Source organism: Artemia franciscana, chromosome 1 (genome assembly GCF_032884065.1).
Source record: "Artemia franciscana chromosome 1, ASM3288406v1, whole genome shotgun sequence".
NCBI classification, from domain to species: Eukaryota; Metazoa; Arthropoda; class Branchiopoda; order Anostraca; family Artemiidae; genus Artemia; species Artemia franciscana.
The window spans coordinates 4,798,584-4,824,019 of NC_088863.1; the positions used below are offsets into that span (position 1 = coordinate 4,798,584).

The 25,436-nt window shown below is 35.5% G+C and overlaps 1 protein-coding gene and 1 long non-coding RNA gene across 2 annotated transcripts in view; one reads left to right on the forward strand and one right to left on the reverse strand.

Moving 5' to 3' along the window:
• LOC136024771 (uncharacterized) lies at nt 1-17,759 on the reverse strand. The gene is made up of 3 exons (XR_010616906.1): nt 17,497-17,759; nt 3,472-3,676; nt 1-168 (listed from the first exon to the last, which is right to left on the reverse strand). It is a non-coding gene; the product is annotated as an uncharacterized LOC136024771 (long non-coding RNA).
• The window catches only part of LOC136024763 (uncharacterized), a 25,748-nt gene continuing 16,122 nt past the window's right edge, over nt 15,811-25,436 (forward strand). Inside the window, exon 1 of the mRNA XM_065700217.1 lies at nt 15,811-15,862. The gene's annotated coding sequence lies outside the window, so the exon portion shown is untranslated. The remainder of the gene's footprint in view (nt 15,863-25,436) is intronic.

Sequence of the window (25,436 nt, forward strand, 5' to 3'; positions counted from 1 at the left end):
TTTGTATTAAAAAATGATTATTATGAAGAAAAACCAAGAGGTTGCATGTATTTTAAATATAGTAACAACACAGCCGAGAACAGAGTAGTTGAAGTGCAGCTTCGTTTGACGTTGTACTTGAACCATATTCCAGGGCATGTTTTCTCCGAAAGTTTCTCTGGTGACTCCCTTGAAAAGAAGTTTTGGTAGTTATTTAAAACCTCGCGATGAAGCAATTATAAGACTAGTGGCAACTCAGACACTTAAAAGTACCTGGCATCGCAAATTTTAAGAATGGAGAAATGGCACAAACAGAGCTACGCATTTTTTACATGTAGTTCTACACTTTTACAAAAAGTGTTATCGCTTTAAGAGCTTCTCCTATTTGTAAAATATTCTTAATCTAAGATAACTGCATTAATAAGAATATCTTGTTTCATTTTCAAAGATTTTTTCTGGAAAGAAAAATTCTACATTTACCAGCAAGTAAAAGAATTGCTAACTGATCACTGTCATGATAAAAAAAAACGGAGAAATAGCTCAATAAGATCTATGCATTTCTGACTTGGAATTAAATAAAAAATACTAGTTTTTTTTAACCGAAAGTAAGGAGCGACATTAAAACTTAAAACAAACAGAAATTACTCCGTATATGAAATGGGTTGTCCCCACCGCAATCCCTCGCTCTTTACGCTAAATTTTTAATTGTTTTAAAAAGTAGAACTGTGGCAAAGAGTCAAACTTAAGCGTACAGAGCGAGGGATTGCTGAGGGGAGAACCCATTTCATATACGGAGTAATTTCTGTTCGTTTTAAGTTTTAATGTCGCTCCTTACTTTCAGTTAAAAAAACTAGTTTTTTTATTTAATTTCTGAACGTTTTTGAAGTAATGCATGTTTGATTTTGGCTCTTCGCACGTAAATTATTAAAATGAAATTTGCATATTAATTCCTTTTTTGGCTAAATGGCTTTCTCTTAGTTTTGATCAGACGATTTTGAGAAATAAGGGGTGGGGAAGGAGCCCTGTTGCCCTCCAATTTTTCGGTTACTTAAAAAGGCAAACTAAAACTTTTAATTTTTAACGAACGTTTTTATTAGTAAAAAATATACGTAATTTGAGAATTAACTTACGTAACAAACTTTTATATTCTTATAATGTATATGAGGGGGTTTGTCCCCTCGTTAATATCTCGCTCTTTACGCTAAATCTTAAGTTTTGTCCCAATTCTTTAAGAATAACCCCTGAATCAGAAAGGCCGTAGAATAAATAGTTAAAATTACTAAAAATACTTAAGCATAAAGAGCGAGGTATTTGTCTTCTCCTAAACACCTCGTTCTTTATGCTAAAGTATTTTTAGAACCCCTCATATGCGTAATAATCTCTGTTTGTTTTAAGTTTTAATGCTACTCCTTACTTTCAATTGAAAAAACTTTTTCATTGTTCTTTTTTTATAGTAATGCTAGAAAATACCGCGCCCTTTTCATTCAATTTCTCTTCCCCCATGACATATTCCTCCAAGGAAAGATCCTTCCACATAGCCCCCTCCCTTCAACCCCATCCCCAAACCAATAAAATCCCACTGAAGACGTCTGTACGCTTCCCAATAACCCTTACTGTATGTAAACACTGGTCAAAGTTTGTAACTTGCAGCCCCTCCCCCAGGGACTGTGGGGGAGTAAGTCATCCCCAAAGACAAAGTTATTATGGTTTTCGACTATGCGGAACAAAATGGCTATCTCAAAATTTGATCTGTTGACTTTGGGAAAAAATGAGCGTGGGAGGGGGCCTAGGTGCCCTCCAATTTTTTGGTCACTTAAAAAGGGTACTAGAACTTTTCATTTCCGTTAGAATGAGCCCTCTTGCGACATTCTTGGACCACTTGGTCGATACGATGACCCCTGGAAAAAAAGAAGAAAACAAATGAACACGCACCCGTGATCTGTCTTCTGGCAAAAAATACGAAATTCCACATTTTTGTAGATAGGAGCTTGAAACTTTTGTTGAAGGGTTCTCTGATACGCTGAATGCGATGGTGTGATTTTCGTTAAAATTCTATGACTTTTAGGGTGTGTTTCCCCCTATTTTCCAAAATGAGGCAAATATTCTCAGGCTCGTAACTTTTGATGACAAAGACTAAATTTGATAAAACTTATATATTTAAAATCAGCATGAAAATCCGATTCTTTTGATGTATCTTTTAGCATCAAAATTTTGTTTTTAGAGTTTGCCGGGTCGCTCCTTACTACAGTTCATTACCACGAACTGTTTGATTCAGCTGGAAAATCTGACAAATAATTCATTTGCACTTTTAAAGCCTCTCCTATTTGGAAAAGATTCTTAATTCAAGATAATTCTGCATATATGAGAATCTCGTGTTACTTTTTCAAAAATAATATATTTTTGACTATATTTACCCACCAAATTAAAGTATTACTAATTAATCATTGTCTTGACCAAATAATCTCTTCCCCCAGGGTAGTCATTAAGAAACAATACAAAAAGAACTAGACAATGGTGAGTCATGAGCTAGAATTCTGCCGGAAAATGGGCATATGTTGCTCTTGATTTCAAGAGCCTCTTCCCTATCCCAAAAATCATATCCTTCAAATATTCCCAATTTAAGCTTCTTCAGCATGGATGAGAATCTCGTGCTCCCGTTTCAAAGATGTTCCTGGAAAAAAGTTTGTGTTTATCCACCAAGGAAAAGTATCGTTTTTGTTATTAAGTCACTGTCATGTCATTGACAACTAATACAAAAAGAGCTGAGCAATTTCGGCAGTACGTTATGAGCTAGGATTCTGCTGATAAATGGGAAATGTTGGTTTTGGTTTTTAAAGCCTATTACCTACCCCAAGATTCATATCCGTGAAGTATTCAGCAGGAATGATAATCTGGTGCTCAAGTTTGAAAGTGATTTTGGAAAAGAATGACATTCATACAGCAAGGAAAAGTACCACTTTTTGCTATTTGGCTACTTGTATGACCATTTGTTTTCTTCACTTAAGATGATCATTTCGATCTGTTGGCCACCAACACGGAATACTGTAAGACTTTTAATAAGTAGAAAGGGTTTTAAACAGCGGATTATTTCAATTGAAAATCGAACATTTTCGAAAACCATCTATATAGAACTTTCTATTTTCTTCAAAATTAGAGAAGCCATTTCAATTATGCTGGTGCAATTATAGTACTAATTGTTTAAATGTTTGATTTGTAATGGTTATTCAATTCGATACTTGTTCTTCTATTTTGTAATATTCCCAGATAATTAATTTATATTTTATTTCTTTTAACCTGAAACACAAATGGTCCCATTTGAATACTTTGAATACCCAATTTGAACCCTTTGTGAAGTAATTGGTATTAAATATAGTTCCTTGTGGCATCTCATCTAACCACTAAAACAAAAATTCTAATGTAATTGATATTTTTAATAGCAAAAGGAATTATATATCAAATAGGCAGGACAATTGTGCTTTTAGATAGTCTTACCTTGCAGAGATGGCCTTTAACTCAGATTAGGCAACTAAAGTGGTACTTGAGAACTTGCACCATAAAGGTATTTCATCTATTTATTAACGAGACTTTTTTTTTACTAGAAAGATCCTTGTGTCCAAAAAAGAGCTTCTAACTGTCTGATCTAATGGTTCTTCAAGTTTGCGACGTGGTCTCAGAATGGATCAGATTCAAATTCTTCCTCAAAAAAGGATATCTTCATCACTATTTTTTGTGATGTTATCAAAATAATTTAAGATTATTTATTGGTTGCCACTAATAAGAATTAGTTTACATTCTTTGCCTTTATAAGGCAAGTTGATTAATTAGCAATGCAAATTCTACTTTGACACATAGGGGCAAATTATCACTCCTGAAATCATAAAGTCTCGTTGTAAGCTATAGGTTTTTTTTACCGTCATTCGAACAAAATTCTTAGCTCATACGTTTCCCGACAATTATGTTTCCGCCGTCCATACGTAGTATTATCCAAAATTGTTAGAGAATTCCTTTGGCAAATCTAATCATAGCTGTATCATTTCAAGCACAAAATTAAACAACTAGATAATGTGGTAAAGCAAGATGACTACATCGCATGCTTATAATATTGATAAAGATCGCAAGACAGTTAATACTTCTTACGTTTAGCATTTTCTTAGCTAGGGCTGTATCTTGAATTTTTGTCCAGGAAGGGGTGTTTATTACTTTTGAAAGGGGGGGGGGGGGGTAGAGTCGCACAAATATTTTGTAAGGGTGTTCAAATCTCCTAACTCCTCCCCTGAACAAGGATTTGTCCTTTACATATGCTTTCTCCCTATCTTAAGGTCCTGTTGGATCCGAAAAGGAACCCTGAGATTTTCAAGTTTAGTTTCAAGCTTTCCGACCCATTTGTTTTATTTCCACTTATTGTTAGGAGACGGTTTTCTGGTAACTGATAATTATGTTTCTGCCGTCCTAACAAAACACTTAAAGAACAATTAGAGGCAGCAATAAGCCTTATAGCGTAAAATGTCTCAAACAATTTGACCGCGATTCCCCCTTGAATTCCTATTTTCTATTCAGTGGCAAAGATAAATCACAAGAAATTCAGAAATGAAAAGTATCCCACTTAAGAAACTGCATTGTTATTAGCTGCAGTTAAATAAAAAAAAAATGTAATAAATTTATATACAGAAATGGTGGCCCTGGGCCTCTCTGACACTATTTTCCCATCCCTGCCTTGTGGATTCCAAACCATGGAATCCACATGGAGTAGACCTGGAATTCAATCCTCATATGGCGAAATAAATATATATTTGGAGTTCTAAGAAGCATTGCACTAAGGGTCTCAAAAATCTCAATTTAGACTCAATCTACTATCAAAACTTGAAGTCTAGCACCAAAAATCAGTCTCTGCAATTCTAATAAATTTGCCAACGAAAACTCAGAGTTTCTCTGCCTTCAGATTTAAATCCCAGTGCTAGAGATCTCATAATGGTGAACAAGAAGTAATCACCCAAGCCAAACATGGTTTTGTTTTATCATGCCAAATAGACTTCGTAAAATCGTGTACACCTAGTCCGGCTCCAAGGACTTACCCTCGAAGAAGAAAAATCTTTTGACCAAAACAGCGAATAAAGACAGGCTAAAACATTCGGGAGCAGGCATTTTGCCGTATCACCTGGCATTTCAAATGTAAATCGTCCCCTGAGAGCGGTTTTGTCACATCTGCAACTTTTTCGGGAAGTGGACTGCCGTCTAATGTGAAATTTTTTGCTTTATCCGATTCCGTCGACCATTTTATTGTATCTCAACTAGAAGTACCTCAATTTTAGATTTCTCGTTTATCGTATCTCACATTTTGCCGTTTTGTTAAGAGCGGTTTTGTCGTATCTCATATGGGAAAACTACATGGGTATTTTTGTCGTAACTCCGTCGACGTACACTTTTGAAGAAGAAAAGATTTGGTAAAAGTTTCACAATGAGTCACAAACAGGCCTTATTGACATCATTACAAGTTACACAATAGTTACAGGAATCTAGTACCTTATTTTTGTGGAATTGACTAATATTTTGTGCCAAGAATATATTATATCTTATATTATATATTGTACATATATAGAATATAATTTAATATTATCAAATACCTGATTTGTTATGATTTTTGTTGCGTATCAGTGGTCAGAATAAATCTTGGCTATGATCGTATTTTGGTAATGCTTCCTGGTAACGCAGCAGCCTGTCGGTAAATTTGTCACAGTTCATATTAAGGACTTACAAATAAAGTGAACATACCACTCGATGCCTTTTTTATGTTCTTTGCGAATATAATAATCGCTTCTATCGGGGGCAAATTTAAGCACTTTTTGACCTCACCTAACTAATCAGGCCTAACCTACCTAACTATAAATAATTTTGGCCCTGAGAAAACATAATATTATCAAACAGTTTGTGGTAACGAACTGTAGTAAGGAGCGACCCGGCTCAATAGTAACAAAAACTCTAAAAACCGGAATTTTGATACCAATAGTTACATCTCGTTTTAATGATGACTTTAAATATATAAGTTTTATCAAGTTTAGTCTTACTCAACGAAAGTTACGAGCCTAAGAAAATTTCCTTATTTTATAAAACAGGAGGAAACACCCCCTAAAAGTAATACAATCTTAACGAAAATCACACCACCAGATTCAGCGTATCAGAGAACCCTACTGTAGAAGTTTCAAGCTCCTATCTACAAAAATGCGGAATTTCGCATTTTTTGCCAGAAGACAGATCACGGATGTGTGTTTATTTGTTTTTTTTTTTTTCCCAGGGGTGATCCTATCGACCCAGTTGTCCTAGAATGTTACGAGAGGGCTCATTCTAACGGAAATTAAAAGTTCCAGTGCTCCTTTTAAGAGACCAAAAAAATTGGAGGGCGCCTAGGCCCCTTCCCACGCTCATTTTTTTCCCAAAGTCACCGGATTAAAATTCTGAGATAGCCATTCCAATTAACATAGTCGAAAAACCTAATAACTATGTCTTTGGGGACATCTTACTCCCCCACACTCCCCATGGGAGGGGCTGCAAGTTGCAAACTTTGACCGTTGTTTACATATACTAATGGCTATTGGGAAGTATACAGACGTTTTCAGGGGGATTTTTTTTTTTGGTTTGAGGGGTGGTTGAGGAGAAGATGAGGAGGGGGGTTACATGGGGGGATCTTTCCATGGAGTATTTTGTCATGGGGGAATGAGAATTTCAATGAAGAGGGCACAGGACTTTCTAACATTATTTAAAAAACAATGCAAAAATAAATAATAAAAAGTTTTCAACGGAAAGTAAGGAGCAGCATTAAAACTTAAAACGAACAGATATTATTACGCATATAAGGGTTCACCTCCTCGTAATACCTCGCTCTTTATGCTAAAGTGTTTTTATTAATTTCAACTATTTATTCTTCAGCCTTTGTGATTCAGGGGTCATTCTTAAGGAATTTGGACAAATTTCAAGTTTTAGTGTAAAGAGCGAGATATTGACGAGGGGGTGAACCCCCCCACATACGTAATAAAAATATACAAATGTAGAATTTCGTTACGAAGGTTAATTCGTAAGTTACGTATATGTTTTACTAAGTGAAAACGTTCACGAAAAATGAAAAGTTGCAGTTGCCTTTTTAAGTATTAAAAAAATTGGAGGGCAACTAGGCCTCCTCCCCCACTCCTTTTTTCTCAAAATCTTTCGATTAAAACTATGAGAAAGCCATTTAACCAAAAAAAACTAACATACAAATTTTGTTTTAATTATTTATGTGCGGAGAGCCAAAATCAAAACATGCATTAATTCAAAAGAGTTCAGAAATTAAATAAAAAAACTAGTTTTTTTTTAACTGAAAGTAAGGAGCGACATTGAAATTTAAAACGAACAGAAATTACTCCGTATATGAAATGGGTTGTCCCCTCCACAATCCCTCGCTCTTTATGCTAAAGCTTTTAATTGTTTTAAAAACCAGAATTGTGGTAAGAGTCAAACTTTAGCGTAAAGAGCGAAGGATTGCGGAGGGGACAACACATTTCATATACGGAGTAATTTCTGTTCGTTTCAAGTTTTAATGTCGCTCCTTACTTTCAGTTAGAAAAACTAGTTTTTTTTTATGTAATTTCTGAACGTTTTTGAATTAATGCATGTTTGATTTTGGCTCTCCACACATAAATTATTCAAATGAAATTTACATTTTAATTCCTTTTTTGGCTAAATGGCTTTCTCTTAGTTCTGATCAGACGATTTTGAGAAATAAGGGATGGGGAATGAGGCCTAGTTGCCATGCAATTTTTCGGTTACACAAGAAGGCAACTATAAATTTTAATTTTTAACGAATTTTTTTATTAGTAAAAAATATACGTAACTTAAGAATTAACTTACGTAACAAACTTTTATATTCTTAAATTTTTATTATGTATATGAGGGGGTTTGTACCCTCGTTAATACCTCGCTCTTTACACTAAATCGTAAGTTTTGTGCCGATTCTTTAAGAATGACCCCTGAATCAGAAAGGCCGTAGAATAAATAGTTAAAATTACTAAAAATACTATAGCATAAAGAGCGAGGTATTTATCTCCTCCTAAATACCTCGCTCTTTATGCTAAAGTATTTTTAGAACCCCTCATATGCGTAATAATCTCTGTTCGTTTTAAGTTTCAATGCTACTCCTTGCTTTCAATTGAAAAAACTTTTCCATGTTTATTTTTTCATTGTTTTTTTTATAGTAATTTTAGAAAATCCTGCGCCCTTTTCATTGAATTTCTGTTCCCCCATGACATATTTCACCAGGGAAAGATCCTCCCACATAGCCCCCTCTCCTCAACCCCACCCCCAAAACCAAAAAAAATACCCTGAAAACGACTGTACACTTCCCAATAACCATTATTATATGTAAACACTGGTCGAAGTTTGTAACTTGCAGCCCCTCCCCCAGGGACTGTGGGAGAGTAAGTCATTCCCAAAGACATAGTTATTATGGTTTTTGACTATGCGGAACAAAATGGCTATCTCAAAATTTTGATCTGTTGACTTAGGAGAAAAAATGAGCGTGAGAGGGGGCCTAGGTGCCCTCCAATTTTTTTGGTCACTTAAAAAGGGCACTAGAACTTTTCATTTCCGTTAGAATGAGCCCTCTTGCAACATTCTAGGACCACTTGGTCGACACGATGACCCCTGGGGAAAAGAAAAAAAAATAAATAAAAAAATAAACACGCACCCGTGATTTGTCTTCGGGCAAAAAATACGAAATTCCACATTTTTGTAGATAGCAGCTTGAAAATTTTGCTATAGGGTTCTCTGATACGCCGAATGCGATGGTGTGATTTTCGTTAAGATGGTGTGACTTTTAGGGGGTGTTTTCCCCTATTTTCTAAAATAAGACAAATATTCTCAGGCTCGTAACTTTTGATGACAAAGACCAAATTTGATGAAACTTATATATTTAAAATCAGTATGAAAATCCGATTCTTTTGATGTATATTTTAGTATCAAAATTCCGTTATTTAGAGTTTCGTTTACTATTGAGCCGGGTCGCTCCTTACGTTACCACGAACTGTTTGATATTTGCCTTCTCTGCAGCTAATCTGATAGTTCTTTTGATATTACTACTACTACTACTAATAACTCACTGCAGCACCAAGCCGCCTGAGGCCAACACAGCTACGCACGCTCCTCCTCCAACCTAATCTATTTAAAGCCTCCCTCTTTACACCCTCCCAGGAAGTTCCCATTTCCTTTAAATCCTTATTTATGACATCCTCCCAACCCAGACAAGGACGACCTGCTTTCCGTGTAGCCCCAGACGGTTGGCCAAAAAGGACAATCTTCGGTAATCTGTCATCCTTCATCCGTAGAACGTGGCCTAGCCATCTCAACCTTTCTTTCATTATGGCCCCAGAAAGCGGGATTGAACCACACTTTTCGTACAACCTACTGTTTGAAATACGGTCAGTCAGCCGGGTACCCAGAACAATCCGTAGGCAATTTCTCTGGAAAACATCTAGTAAATTTTCATCTGCTTTTCGGAGTGTCCATGCTTCAGAGCCATATTTGACCACTGTCATCACTGTAGCTTCCAATATTCTAATCTTGGTTTGTAGGCTTATCTTTCTATTCTTCCAAACTTTTTTTAACTGTGAAAAAACACCCTGAGCTTTAGCTATTCTACTTTTAACATCTTCACTGCTCCCACCATCTTTTCTAATAACACTACCAAGGTAACTGAAGCTCCCAACCTGATCAATCTTTTCGTTACCTAAGGTCACCTGTTCATCTTCACTTATTCCTAACCTTAGTGACTTAGTCTTCTTAACATTAATTTTCAAGCCTATTTTAGCACCCTGAACTCGTAAAACCTCTAAAAATTCATTCATTTTGCTCACACTTTCATCTAATATGCTTAAATCATCAGCATAATCTAAGTCCAGGAGCTTTCTTCCTCCCCATTTGATTCCATGGTCTCCAATTGCCTTTCCTGTGCTCCTTAAGACGAAGTCCATCAAAATGATCCATATAAAGGGGGATAGAACACAACCCTGCTTAACTCCTGATTTAATACAAAACCAGTTGCTAACCTCATTTCCTACCTTAACCGCAGCAGTATTATTCTCGTACATAGCGCAAATCACTTTAATGTATTTTTCTGGTATACCATATAACGATAAGACCTTTGTTAACGCTGTTCTATCAACAGAATCGAAAGCTTGCTCATAATCGATAAAACTAAGGACCAAAGGTGTTTGACAACGAAGGGACTTCTCAATTATTAACCTAAGAGTGAAAACATGGTCGACACATCCTCTACCTTTTCTAAAACCGCATTGTTCTTCCCTTAAAACTTTGTCTACAGCATGTCTCAGTCTAAAAAGTATCATATTACTCAGTAATTTGCTACCTACAGAGACCAGACTAATGCCTCGATAATTCCGACATTCACTCTTGTCACCTTTCTTATACAGTGGTTTAATTAAGGTTTTCCTAAAATCATTGGGTACTTCCCCTTTTTCAAAAATCATGTTCATAATCTTCAGTAGCTTATTCCTAACCTCAGAGCCACCATATTTAAGGAACTCATTAATCATACTATCAGCACCTGGGGCCTTATTATTTTTTAATCCTTCTAGTACTGTCGCTAATTCTTCCTCACTAAACAAATCTTCCTTCACATCCAAGGTATCACAAACTTTTTCATTTTCATCTATATCTTTTCCTGCAACTGTATCTCGGTTTAGCACATTCTCAAAATGTTCCACCCATCTTTCTTTAACTTTTTCCTTATCACTAATTGTGACCCCATTTCTATCTTTAACTGGGACTAGTCCGGATCGGCTACTCCCTTTCAATTTATTAACATGCCAGTATAATATTTTACTATTATGCCGTCTAGCCGCATCTTCCAGATCCTCAGCAATTTTATCCATCGCCTCCATTTCACATCTCCTTAGTTCATATTTTAATGCTTTCTCCACTTTCTTTACATTCCTTTTGTTTTCATACGACCTATCGCTCAGATAATTCTTATACAAACCCCTTCTACTCTCTATTAAACCTAAAGCTTTTTTGAATTAGATTATTTTCTATAATTAATTTTGTGTACATAGGGTTGAGTGTGTATTCACCCAAGTCTCTATTTAGGGATGTATTATTATTTAAGTTTCCTTTGATTTCGATTGCCTCACGGACAGTTTGTTTGATTCCTAGGTCATTGCTAATTAGAATTGTTTCGTCAAATAGAACATAATGGTTTGGATTTTCAAAAATATGATTACTTAAAGCTGAATCGAAAGACATGGAGTTATTTTTAGATATTAACGCTTTTTCAATACTTTCTTTGTGTTGCTGTAATCTTGCTCCTAAATTTTGGTGGGTTCGACCAATGTAATAATTTCCACAACTACATGGTATTTGATACACCCATCGTAGACGAGTAATTGGGGTTTTATCCTTACCAGAATTGACAAGATTCATTATACTTATATTGCTTGTGAATACAACACGTAAATTCTTCTTTAAACAAACTTTTTTCAGTTTTGAAGTAATTTTCGAAATATAAGGTAGCTAAATCGTCCTTGTGGGTTTATTCGAATCATTTACTGGTGTGGGATTTAAGGCTTCAGAAGAATGCATCTTTAATCTTTTTGCAATAACAGTATTTATGAGAGAAATCATTTACTGGTGTGGGATTTAAGGCTTCAGAAGAATGCATCTTTAATCTTTGAGCAATAACAGTATTTATGAGAGAAACTGGGTACCCGTTGCCAAAAAGTATGTCTGTAATAAAATTTAATTCTTTTTTAACATACGGTTCTGAACAGATACTAAGAACTCTATCCACAAGAGATATTACCACACCTCTTATAACCTGTGGAGGATGGTTAGATTTGAAGTGAAGGTATCTATTATTATGCGTAGGTTTTCTGTAAACCGTAAAATCAAGTTTATTCACACTGCGTATTATCAATACATCTAAAAAAGGTATTTTTCCATCTGTTTCGGTCTCTAGAGTGAATTGCAGGTTTCTATCGTAAGTATTTAAATGTTCTAGAAAACCTTCAAGTTCACTTTCGCCATAATTCCACTAAAATTACGTCGTCCATGAAAATTACGCCCCGCTCTGTACGCTAAAGATTGACTCTTTCTCGTAGCTCTACTTTTTAAAAAAGGAAAAAACTTTAGCGTAAACAGCGGGGCCTTGAGGAAGAAAAGCCCCTTTTATATACGGAGTAATTTCTGTTCGTTTTAAGTTTTAATGTTGCTCCTTACTTTCATTTAAAAAAATTGTTTTATGTTTAATTTCTGGACGTTTTTTAATTCATGCATGTTTTGATCTTGGCTCTCCGCACATAAATAATTAAAACGAAATTTGCATATTAATTTTCTTTTTGGCTAAATGGCTTTCTCATAGATTTAATCGGAAGATTTTGAGAAAAATGGAGAGAGGGAGGAAGCCTAGCTCCCCTCTAATTTTTTGATTACTTAAAAAGGCAACTAGAACTTTTAGTTGTTTCATGAATATTTTCATTATTAAAAAATATATACGTAATTTACAAATTAACTTACGTAACGAACTTCTATGTTTGTATATTTTTATTGCGTATATGAGGGAGTTCACCCATTGTCGATACCTCGATCTTTACACTAAAGCTTAAATTCTGTCCCAATTCCTTGAGAATGACCCTTGAATCACAAAGGCCGTAGAATACATAGTTGAAATTACTAAAAATACTTCCGCGTAAAGAGCGAGGTATTACGAGGAGGTAAACCCCTCATATGCACAATAATTTCTCCTCGTTGTAACTTTTAATGATGCTCCTCACTTTCAGTAGAAAAAACTTCTCATATTTATTTTTTCCTTGTTTTTTTTTAAATAATGCAAAAAAAAAATCCTGCGCCCCCTTCATTGAAAGTCTCTTCCCTAACGAGAAATTTTACCATGAAAAGATCCTCCAGCGTAACCTCCCTACCTCAACTCTCCCTCCCAAACCAAAAAAAAAATCCCCCTGAAAACGTCTGTACACTTCCCAATTACCATTACTATATGTAAACACAGGTCAAAGTTTGTAACTTGCAACCCCTCCCAGGGAGACTGCGGGGTAGTAAGTCGTCCCCAAAGACATAGTTATTAGGTTTTTTGACTATGGTGAAAAAAATGGCTATCTCAGAATTTTGATCCGGTGACTTTTGGGAAAAAATGAGCGTGGGACCGGGCCTAGGTGCCCTCCAGTTTTTTTTTGTCACTTAAAAGGGCACTAGAACTTTTAATTTCCGTTAGAATAAGCTCTCCTGCGACATTCTAGGACGACTGGGTCGATACGATCACCCCTGGGAAAAAAAAACACAAAAAAAAACAAATAAACACGCATCCGTGATTTGTCTTCTGGCAAAAAATGTGAAATTCCACATTTTTGTAGATAGGAGCTTGAAACTTCTAAAACAAGGTTCTTTGATACGCTGAATCTGATGGTGTGATTTTCGTTAAGATTGTATGAGTTTTAGGGGGTGTTTTCCCCTATTCTCTAAAATGAGGCAAATTTTCTCAGGCTCGTAACTTTTGATAGGTCAGACTAATCTTGATGAAAGTTATATATTTGAAATCAGCATCAAAATGAGATTTTTTGCATGTAGCTATTGGTATCAAAATTCCATTTTTTAGAGTTTTGTTTACTATTGAGCCGGGTCGCTCCTTACTACAGTTCGTTACCACGAACTGTTTGATATAACATTAAAAAAATGGATTTATGATGAAACAGTAAGTTTCTCAAACAATCTGAAACAGTAAGAAAATCAATGAGGTATGCTGTTGCATTTGGTCTGAGTTTGAGGCTGGACGTAGAGCAAACGAAATAACTAATTGACTAGTTGCCATACTAGAAAAAGTTCTTGATACTTACCCTGATATTTCTTAGTTAATTCTTGGTCGGACTCCTACGTGTCTCAGAACCGAAACTCAGTTATAAGCTTCGCCATCCAGATGTTCTAAGAAAATTTCCACGCTTAGAAAAAGTGGTTATGAAGTATTGTGAACCAGATCATTTGACTATACAGGAGGTTGATGCTGTATATAGCATTATTGAGTGAGGGCTAAAGCACCTTGATTTGTTTTCTCCACTAGATCTGGTGAGGAAGTTACTGAAAGTAAGAAAGACACGTCCTTTGAATGTCCTGCAAGTAACCCAGTCAAAGTTCTTTGACTTTCAAAAGCCAGCAAAGCTGTACAAAACATTCGTTGGTACCGTATTCAAAGGTAAAACTACTTGAGTTCCGTCAGGATAACGCTAAGAGAGTTTGGTTCAAAACTTCCTTCTCTGGAGACTTACAAATGGCTACTATATTACAAGAATGTACTTCGGTTAAAAAGTGTCCCAACATTTTTGTGGCAAAAATTTTGATCTACCTCATGCGAAAATCAAAGATGTCAAGTATCTCCTGAAGTTCAATCTCCAATCAAGACTAGAAGTATTTTGAAACCAAGAGTGAACGTACTTCAAGGCCAAGGGGGAAACGTTTGGAAGCCTCTCAGTCTGCGCGAGATCCATGTCCAGAGGAGGATTCTATTGAAGCAAAACGGTGGCCAGCAAAGAAACTAAAAAAAAATGAACTTTTCTCAGGTTTTTTTTTTCAAATAGTATTGCTGCATCAGAACCCGTTTTTCGTATCTTCATGGTGAAAAGAATAAGCAGCCCACACCATTTTGTCGTATCTAAGTTTATTAAAATTTCGGTAAGGTCGGATTGTCGTATCTGTATTTCATTTCAAGTTTCAATAATGAAAACTTCAGCTTTTCCTTCTCATATTCAGGAGACCCTCCTAGTTATTTTTTCTCTTTTTTGATATATTTGCGAAGAAAATCTGTTGTACCGTGTAGGTTCCGGCAAAGGTGAAAATTTCAAAGTTGTTTTTATCCGAATTTTGAAAACCTTAGTTACGACAAAACCCCTCTCAAGGGACGAAATGCTAGTAGGAATATGTTTAACCGTAAGTTTCTTAAACTAACAGCTAATATCGAAACTTCCGTAATGCTGAAAACCCATTCAGAATGGCATGTCTCTGTTACCGAAAAGTCATCCAACGCTGAACTCTTAAGTAAGATTCAATTAAATTCCGGAGCTAGCTAGTAGCAGTCAGTTGAAGCCAGTTAATCAGAAGGTCTTATTATCAACCGTTTGCTTCATTAAAAAATATATAGGAATCTCCATATCCTATCATTACGACTTGATTTTTTATGAGACGCTAGATGGTACTTTGGTAGTAATCTTGCTGGAGATGTTACTCGTTACTTATAGTACCCAATGTTGCTTCAATCCCCACACGATTTTTTTCTGGCAAAACTGACGCACGAAAGAATCAGATGGAGGTTCCCAAAGAAACCAGGCTTTTGCGTCGGTGCGAAAAACTCTAAAAGAATTCAAATCAGGTTCTAAAACTAGTGATCCTTCATGATCACATCGTGATCCTTGGAATATAATATCGGTTGGCCAAAATTGGCTTTTCAATCAGCTCCATGACTTTGGTTACGATTTATTTATTTTTTTTTTAGTCTGAACAACGTATGCGGTTTGTCGTATAAGTTGAAATTATTCAACGCATCCGACATTGCAGCAAAACGGATGGTTTTGCGTCGTTTGTCGCACGATTCGTGTCATTTTTCATATGTCGCAGGATTTTGCACGAAATTACAGCACCACTGCTGCGATTTCTTATGTTGGTTTTTTATGTTGATTTCATATGTTTTTTAGATGTTGGTTTCTTACAGTAGAATCCATACTAGCATATCAAAGCGAAATTTTTACTTCAATGCCATCTCTAATCGGAAAAAATCTTGAGGCAAAATATTATGACTTCAAAAGGCGAGGAATGAAAAAACGATATAGCAATAAAACTATTACAGGTAATTTTAGAAAGGCAATTAAGGCAGTAGAGTTAAAATCCTCTTAAATATTGATGAACGATCCCAATTAATGAATATTTGCGATTTCAAAGGCTTAGAATTAAAACAAACTGAGATAAACTTATCTCGATTAGCCAAATTTGCTAACTAAAAGATAGGCCAGGCTAGGCCTACAGTAAAATAGCCATTGTAGGCCAAGTTAAACAATACTACAAAAATGATTGATCTAGGTAAGATTCTAGTTTTGCTACTTTTTGCTATCTTGAAAAGGGGTTAGGTTAGGAGAATGAATCTTTCTGGGATGAGTCTGGGGCCATAAACACACTTGGAGAATGTATTTTATAGATTTTGTGTTAATCTTCTCCATGATTTCTAAGTCTTTGATTTCTGACTGATCCATACTTATTGGAATTTTGAGTAAACAACATTTTACCTTAATGCTAAGTTTTTTCAGTTTCTTCTTCTCTGGTTTTTGTCTTGAAAATTAATTCCTGTTATTTGAGTCAAATTTTAAGGCATATGAATGGTTTATTCTAAATTCAGTAAAAGTATTCACAGATATTTGAAACATCATAAATTGGGATTGAGCAAAGTTGTAAAGCTGAAAACAGTTTTCTTGTACTTCATTTAAGCAGAAAATGTATTTTTTAGATTTTTCTTTCATTACACAAAGGTTTTCAAAGGTCACTGACCTCTAGAGAGAGGAGTGGTGGTGTATACTCCAAAATACCTTCCTGGGACATACTTTAGTCTATATACCCATCCCTGAAAGTTAAATTTTCCTAACCTAACCCTTTCCCTAAAAGAAGCTAAACTAGAATTTTACCATTAATTAACTGTAAAATGTCTTATGCAACCTAGAAAGAGAATCAAATAGATTACTTTAAATTTTAGTCAACAGTAAAACTTAATTTTAGACACTTCAAAATTAAGCATAAACTTCTAAAGTACTGCTCAATCTAGGACATGAGACCTTGAACATACAAATAAACATGCATTCATGATGATGTTTCTTTTAAAAATACAAAATTCCATATTTTGTAGCTAGGAGATTAAAATCTATATTTTCAATCAATTCATTTCTGACCCATCAACAAAATAAAAGAGGGTTCAGAGCCTTAGTGGCAGAGTAAGAGAAAAAAAATTAAAAGGGAAAATAAACAAATCAGCAAAAAGTGAGATTATAATCAACAAACACAAACATAACTACATAGTATATGAAGAGGTGGTGATCACTGGTGTTTGAGTTTTCTAGCAGATTATTTGAAATCTCCCACTCTTTTAATAATGCTTGCAGGTAGAATCAATTGAAATTTTTGTACCAGAGAAGAATTAAAATAGATTGGGTTAACATTTTTTTTTACTTAAAGCAGAAAAAAAAATTGAAATGAGGGACATAGCAAGAAGATGGGGCACAGTTAGACTGTTGTAAAGTTTGAAAAGGCAAAACTCACTAAAATTTGTGATATTAGATGCAAGCAAAGCATATGCAATTTGAGTCTTTTTAGCAAGATTTTAAATTACAAACTTAATGGTTTCCTTAATACTTCTTCCAATGGGCATACCAAGATAAATAAAGCTATCAGAAAGCACAATAGATGTTTCAGAAAGTTAATGTTGCATGTCATAGTTACCCTTAAGATTGAAAGCAATTGCTATAGTTTTATCAACATTAAAATTCAGACTGATTTGCTGATATTGATGCAGGAGTTAAAAAAAGTTCTCTTACTTCCCAAAAAGGTGCAACTCAAAATGTCATCATCATCATCATCATCAAAATCGATTCAAAATTTCATCAGCATTGGTAAATGAAGAAACATCAATTCCACCATAAATACACATGCACTCAACAGAGCAGAAACTGAGTTATCAAAAAGAGTAGGGGAAGTTAAACCACCCTGCCTGACACCCTTAAATATATTGAAAACATCCAAAACATATTTTATTTTAGCTTTAAGATGACTATACATATAACAGAGAAATTAATAACAGAAGGATCAAATCCTCTTTTTATAGCTTCCGACAAGATCTGGGCAATTATACATGAATCAAATGCTCTAGATATGTCAAGTTTGCTAAGAACAAGGAAATCACCAGATCCTTCCACATCAGCTAGAACATTAAAAAGGGCATAAGAGCACACTCCTGACTTGAAAACCAAACTGATTTGGAGGATCATAACATTTAAAAGAAATTTTATTGCAAATAATAGGCTAAAAAATTTTGAACAAGGTACACAAAATGGTTATAGGGTAGTATGCTTGACAATCTTCAAGATATCTTTTTCCCTTCTTGGGAATAGGAGTGATCTGGCCAATACAAAACTGTTCTGGCACCACACCTAAACAAATTAACATTTGAAACAACAGCAAGAGGTGCTGCTCAAGCAAATCATTAGCATTTTCAAAATGTTTAGCAGAGACCAGATCAATACCAGTGGATGTTTTTTTATCTCTCTTAAAGAGCACTTTACATCAGAAGGAGTAATTGAGAAAGTAGACTGCTGGAATATTGTCTACATTTTTATGGCACTTGGTATTAACAAAGTGACATATAGCAATCACAAATTTTGTTGGTCTGTCAGTCCTAGTTTTGCTACTTTAGGCACTTCCAAGTAAGCTAGGACAATGAAATTTAGCAGGCGTATCAGGGACTGGACCAGATTAAATTAGAAATAGTCTTTTTCCCGATTTGACCATCTGGGGAGGGGAGTGGGGGCCCATTAATTTGGAAAAAATAGAAAAAAGGAAGTATTTTTAACTTACAAACAGTTGATCAGATCTTAATGAAATTTGATATTTGGAAGGATATCGTGTCTCAGAGCTCTTATTTTAAATCCGGACCGGATCTGGTGACATTGGGGGGGGGGGGTTGGGAGGGGGAAACCTAAAATCTGGGAAAATGCTTAGAGTGGAGGGATTGGGATGAAACTTCATGGGAAAAATAAACACAAGTCTTAGATACATGATTGACATAACCGGGAAGGATTCGCCTTCTTTGGGGTAGTTGGGGGGGGGGGGTTAATTATGAAAAATTAGAAAAAATGAGGTATTTTTAACTTACAAACAGGATATTGGATCTCAATGAAATTTCATATTTAGAAGGATATCCTGTCTCAGAGCTCTTATTTTAAATCCCGACTGGGTCTGGTGACATTGGAGGGGTGGAGTTGGGAGGGGGAAACCTAAAACTTGGAAAACACTTAGAGTGGAGGGATTGGGGTGAAACTTGGTGGTAAAAATAAACACAAGTCCTAGATACATGATTGACATAACTGGAACGGATCCGCTCTCTTTGGGGTAGTTGGGGGGGAGGGGGTTAATTCTGAAAAATTAGAAAAAATGAGGTATTTTTAACTTACGAATGGGTGATCAGTTCTCAATGAAATTTGATATTTAGAAGGATATCGTGTCTCAAAGCTCTTTTTTTAAATCCCGACCGGATCTGGTGACATTGGGGGGAGTTTGTGGTGGGGGAACCTAAAATCATGGAAAACGCTTAGATTGGAGGGATCGGGATGAAAATTTGGTGGGAAAAATAAGCAGAAGTCTTAGATACGTGATTTACATAACTGGAACAGATCTGCTCTATTAGGGGGGGGGGGGGGTTAATTCTGAAAAATTAAAAAAATGATGTATTTTTAACTTACAAAGGAGTGATCGGATCTTCATGAAGCTTCATATTTAGAAGGACCTCGTAACTCGGATCTCTTATTTTGAATCTCAACTGGATCCAGCGTAGTTGGGGGGGGGGGAAATCTTAGAAAAAATCGTAAAGTGGTGAGATCAGGAGGAAACTGGATGGGAAGAATAAAAACCTGTCTAAGATACATGACTGACATAACCGGACCGGATCTGCTCTCTTTGGTGAAGTTGGGGAGGGGGGGGTAATTTTGAAAAAGAGGTATTTGTAACTTACGAAAGGGTGACCAGATCTTAATGAAATTTGATATTTAGAAGGATCTTGTGCTTTAAAGCTCTAATTTTAAATTCCGACCAGATCCTGTGACATTGGGGGAGTTGGAGGGAGAAACCGGAATTCTTGGAAAACGGGAAAATTGGGGTATTTTTATCTTACGAATAGGTGATTGGACCTTACTGAAATTTGATATTTAGAAGGAATTCATGTCTCAGAGCTCTTATTTCAAATCCCAACCAGATCTTTGACATTGGGGGTAGTTGGAGTGGGAAATCTTAGAAAACACTTGAAGTGGAGGAATCGGGATGAAGCTTGGTGGATAGAGTAAGCGAATGTCCTTGATACGTGATTGACGGAACTGTACTGGATTTGCTCTCTTTGGGGGAGTTAGGGGGCAGGTGTTCAGTGATTTGGTGAGTCAGGTGCTTCTGGACGTGCTAGGACTATGAAAATTGGTAGGTGTGACAGGGACCTGCACAGATTGACTTGATAAAATCGTTTTAGAAGATTCGACCATCTGGGGGGCTAAAGGGAGAGGAAAAATTAGAAAAAATGAGGTATTTATAACTTACGAGTGGGTGATTGGATCTTAATGAATTTTGATATTTAGAAGGACATCATGACTCAGAGCTCTTGTTTTAAATCCTGACCGGCATTAAGCCTCTGACGTTCCTTTTAAATCAATCAATTGATTCATAGAAATTTGTTAGAGCTTATACCATATGAGCTCTTGGCTCTTCTTGCCTCGTCACAAGTGGCATATGAGCTCTTAGCTCTTGTTTTGTATTAGCATGATTTTGTTGTCCTTAAGAGCTCTTGCAAATTTTCTTTTTGATCTTAAATGCAAATTGTTTTCTATACCAGAACGTGGCTAATCACATTCATCCAAATTCAGAGCCATAGCTTAGCTGATTCACATGCTGAAACAAGATTTGAATTTTTTGACCAATCAGCCACTTCTGTTTTTTTGCAAACACATCTAGTTGGAACTGTAATAAGTTCTGCATATCAAAGTGTGTGATTCATTTCTACAAGATAACTGGTAATCTGAGTTTCAATCTGACACTCCCTAAGATAAGAACTACAGTTAGGGCTAAGGAGATGGAATGGAACCTTGATTTTATTAAGTAGCAAGTCACACTCTAACATAAATACCTGACAATTAATGCGGCTCCAATCTTGGATATCAAACCATTTTTTGAAGCTAGAAGCTTTGGTAGTATTGATGCACTCAATATATACAGATCAGAAGGTGATCACAGCTAAAGCCTTCATGCAAGACTGTGGCTTGGTTCAAGGGAAAAGCAGAGACAATATGATCAAGGTTTGACATTGAGGAACTAGTGCCTATTCAAGTAAAATTTTCACCTTTTTCAACTAGAAAGTAAAATGGTGGAATGGAGCTCCAGAGCAACTAACTCCTTGGGAGGGTACTGCTCTCACTATATTACAATGCCATTATGATATTGACACATTAATATTAAGTTAGAAATAGAAATGTTCATTAACAAAGAGATACATGAACATAACTACTTTCTTACTAAGTCTCCTGCCAGGTGCTGCCTGATGTAGAGAGTGGATGCCTGTCTCCTCCATCCACTTTGGTCCAGTGTGAGCTTTTGTGCTTTTCTTGCTCTGACAGGCTGTCAGACCGTTGCTTCAGCTGCAAGGTTGCTTCCAGCTGGATTCCATAGGGTCAAAGACAAAGCTCATCTTTGTGGGTAAGTGCAGGGACATTCGAAATAGGTGTCTAAACCATTGTTAGATATACTCAGCTGCTTGGATGGAAAACATTGTCTGCTGACCACATGCCTCTGGATATCGGGTTTCCTTTAACTAAACACTCTAATCAGGGTAGCTGCAACTGTTTGAAGTGGGTGGAGCCCACCCCATGAATCTTAGCTAATCTTAGATTAATCCAGCTCTAATCAGATTCCAGGCCTAGGGTTGGTTTGGCTAGCAACCCTCCACCTGAAAATAAGGGCTACAGATAGCAACAAAATAGCCTCAGATCCAAACATGAATATACATAAATGAAAAGACACTGGGTAACAACTTTATATAAGACTATGCTGGTGCTGTTACAGGGGTTCATGGCAGTCAAGATGTCTTTGTAGTGACAATGAACATCATACTTAGGAAAAATGTTGACTGAGGAATCAAATGGCACCTCTTTGCTATTATTGCGTTTTCATTAAGAAAAAAGTTGGATCAAAGTATTACCAAGATAGGTGACTGAAACTCTCACAAATGGATCAGAAGCTTAAATTGGTTAATAACCTCCTCAAGACTTATTTTATGCAGATGACCTGAGAGTCCTGGGAACAAATGTCAGTGGAATAAATAAATTTGTGGAGAGTTCAGAGTAAAAGAATTGGCTTGGAAATTAATGTTAAGAAGGCTAAATTGTTTACACTAGAAATAAACAAGGGTGAAGTGGTGATAGTAGTTTCGTAGTGAGGAAATTAATCAAGTGGATAGCTTTACTTATTTGAGTAGTATTGTTAGTAAACTTTATTAAACTAATGTTAAGAAGGCTAAATTGTTTACACTAGAAATAAACAAGGGTGAAGTGGTGATATTAGTTTTATAGTGAGAAAATCAATCAAGTCAATAGCTTTACTTATTTGGGTAGTATTGTTAGTAAACATAGCAGATGCAGCAAACATGTGAAAAGTAGAAGAGCCATGGCACATAGTGTTTTTTTCACAGTTGAAAAGGTTTAGAATGTTGGAAGCCACAATAATGACCAGTTGTCAAGTGTGGCTCTGATATACAGATGGTTCAAAAAGCCTAGGAAGCTTGTTTAATTTTTTTAGCTTTTTTTTGTCCTGTAGTGGTGCAGTTGGTTTGACCTTAGTGTAGTAATACAGGACCCAGAGATCAAACCCTTCTGTAGCAACACACTGCAGGACCAACCCAGGGACCTTAGTAGTCAAGAAGCATTGTTAGTCCAATTACTTACTTACTAATGTTTTTGAGGGGGGTTATCTTAGGTACTAGTTTGACTGACCATATATCAATAAATAAGCTATAGTAAAAATGTGGTTTTACTCCACTTTCTAGGGTTATATTGAAAGAAAGGTTAAAACGAATAATCCGTGTCTTATAGACAAATTAGAAGGGATGAAAAGGAAATTAGAACCTCATAGCAGGGGGGGAATCTTCAAATATATTGGGGTGAAAAAGGAGTGAGCACAGCTCTGTTGGCCTCATTTGGCTTGGTGCTGCTTTGAATTGTTGGTATCATTAGAAATGGTTGGTTTGAAGACATAATTATAATGATTAAGTTAGGGTTTTAAGGTTTCTTGACATGTTTTTTGGAAATTTGACATGTGTTTCTAAGTTCTTTAAAACTATATAAATAAGACTTCAGAGGTAACAGTCTATGTCCATGGCCTCTTCTGATCTAAACAATATCATAACAAAAGAGTTACATCCATTCAACTCCTCATTAAGCACTATTTTCAAATACAATGGTCACAACTGTAGTCATAACTGTCGAAGGTCATAAGTGTAGAAATTGCATTTCCCTTTCTTCCCTCCCCTATTGGGGTCAGACATAACCTGGGCTATATACAATAATCTTGGTCACAACTGTATACAATAAATACAATAAACTATATGCAACAACTATATACAATAAATGGTCACAACCATAGTAATTGCATTGCCCTTTCTTATCTCCCCCTATTGGGGCCAGACATAACCCTGGTCAATATACAATAATCTTGGTCACAACTGTATACAATAAATACAATAAACTGTATACAATAACTATATACAATAAATGGTCACAACTGTTCTAATTGCATTGCCCCTTCTTCCCTCAACTAATGAGATCAGATATTACCCTGGGCTCTATAGAATAATCCTTCATAATCAAGGTTCAAATAAGAGCATAAATTTTGCTAGGATGGTTTTGGGAAGTGTGTGTCTGGTATAACTCTGGTTTATCCCCCAAACCCCATGCCTTGTAAAAATCATTTTCATAATTTCATCATTACTTCATTACATTCCGAAAATTTGTCTCTTAAATTATAACAACTGCTTAAAAAAATGGGAAAACAGTTCTATTCAAGTGTAAATAGTGGGGGATTGTGGATTGATGTATATCTCCCATTTACAAAACATTTTCTGTTTTGTTTTGAAAAAACTTTCTTTTGAAAAAAACAGCTTTTATTTAATTTTAATTTATGATCATTTTTCAAATTGAGCCCAGGCTTATCCAAGATAAGGTAATAGCTACTGTTTGCTGTTAAGTTCCACATATCAATACTTTTAAATTGATTGGTAGCATCCCAGATTAGTAGCATAAAAATTTGTGAGAAGATTAACACTATTTCTCTGGCATTTACTTGTTTTACAAGTAACAAGTTTTACTTGTAACATGTAACTTTGTTTTACATAGTAACAAGTAAATAGAGCAATCAAATGTATTGCAGACTGCATTGAATGCATCAGTACAAGTGACTAAAGCAACTGAATGTATTTGACATTATATGTCTGTTGGGACATAATATTGTTTTTGTATTTTTTAAGTTGAATAAAGAAAAAGTTGAAAGAATTTGAAAAAATGAACAACAGGATTAGCTAGGGCAAAATTGAAACTCTGTTAAATTTGCAAACAAAAAACGTTGGTGGAAAAGTTTTTACCCTTTTTTTTTTTATAAATTAAACAAAATTCTTCTGGCTTGTAACTTCTGTTGGGTAACCTTAAACGTAACAAATTTTATATCTTCGAAGTTACCAAAAGAATGATTCTTTTAGTGTATTTATTGCATTAAATTTTAAGCTTTAGTTACTGTAAGTATAAATATTCATTGATTACAGGTCATTCCTACATAATTTTTTTTTATATAAGTAATAGACATAAAACCCCATATTTCCATTTGAAGGTAAATAAAAAGATTTCTGGTTAAACTGGTCTCCTCCCAAAACTAATCTTCAAATTTCTGGGCATTATTCTCCACAAAAACAAGTGAGTATAGAGTATCGATATGTTACCATAGAATACAGGCAGTGCAGAGGAAAACACAGCATCTGGAACTGTATTTCAATTGGGTATTTTGCAATGTCTTCTCCCTTGAGGGGGGCTGATTATTGATTTTAACATAGCCAAGAATTTGACGTGACTTTGTACTCAGTTGCCTCCAGGCAGCAAATCGCTATGTTTTTTGCAGAATTAATAGTAGTTACTGCAGAATGAGTCGTTTCTGCTCTCACTAATTCCAAGAGAGAGTGTCAGCCCCACTCTATTATGGTAATACTAGTTACTAATGTATTTTAGATGTGGTTAAAAAACAAACTACTTCTGCTGAAAGTTTCATTATCAAGCAAAACATGCTTAATGCCTATGCCTAATGCCTAAAACATGCAACAGGTACTAATATAGATGAATATATAAATCTCAAAACGAGTAAACATTAAGTTGAACATGCAAATCAAGCTTAAAACAAACAAAATATTTTGCTATTAAGGCATAAATGAGACTGAAAACGAACAGAAATAAAATAAACAATCATAGCAAATAAACAAACAATAGTTACTAATATAAATGAGTAAATAAATCTTAGAACGAGTGAAACTTAAATTGAATATGCAAATCGAGCTTGAAACGAATAAAATATCTACAAAGAAGAGTTTGAATTTGGCC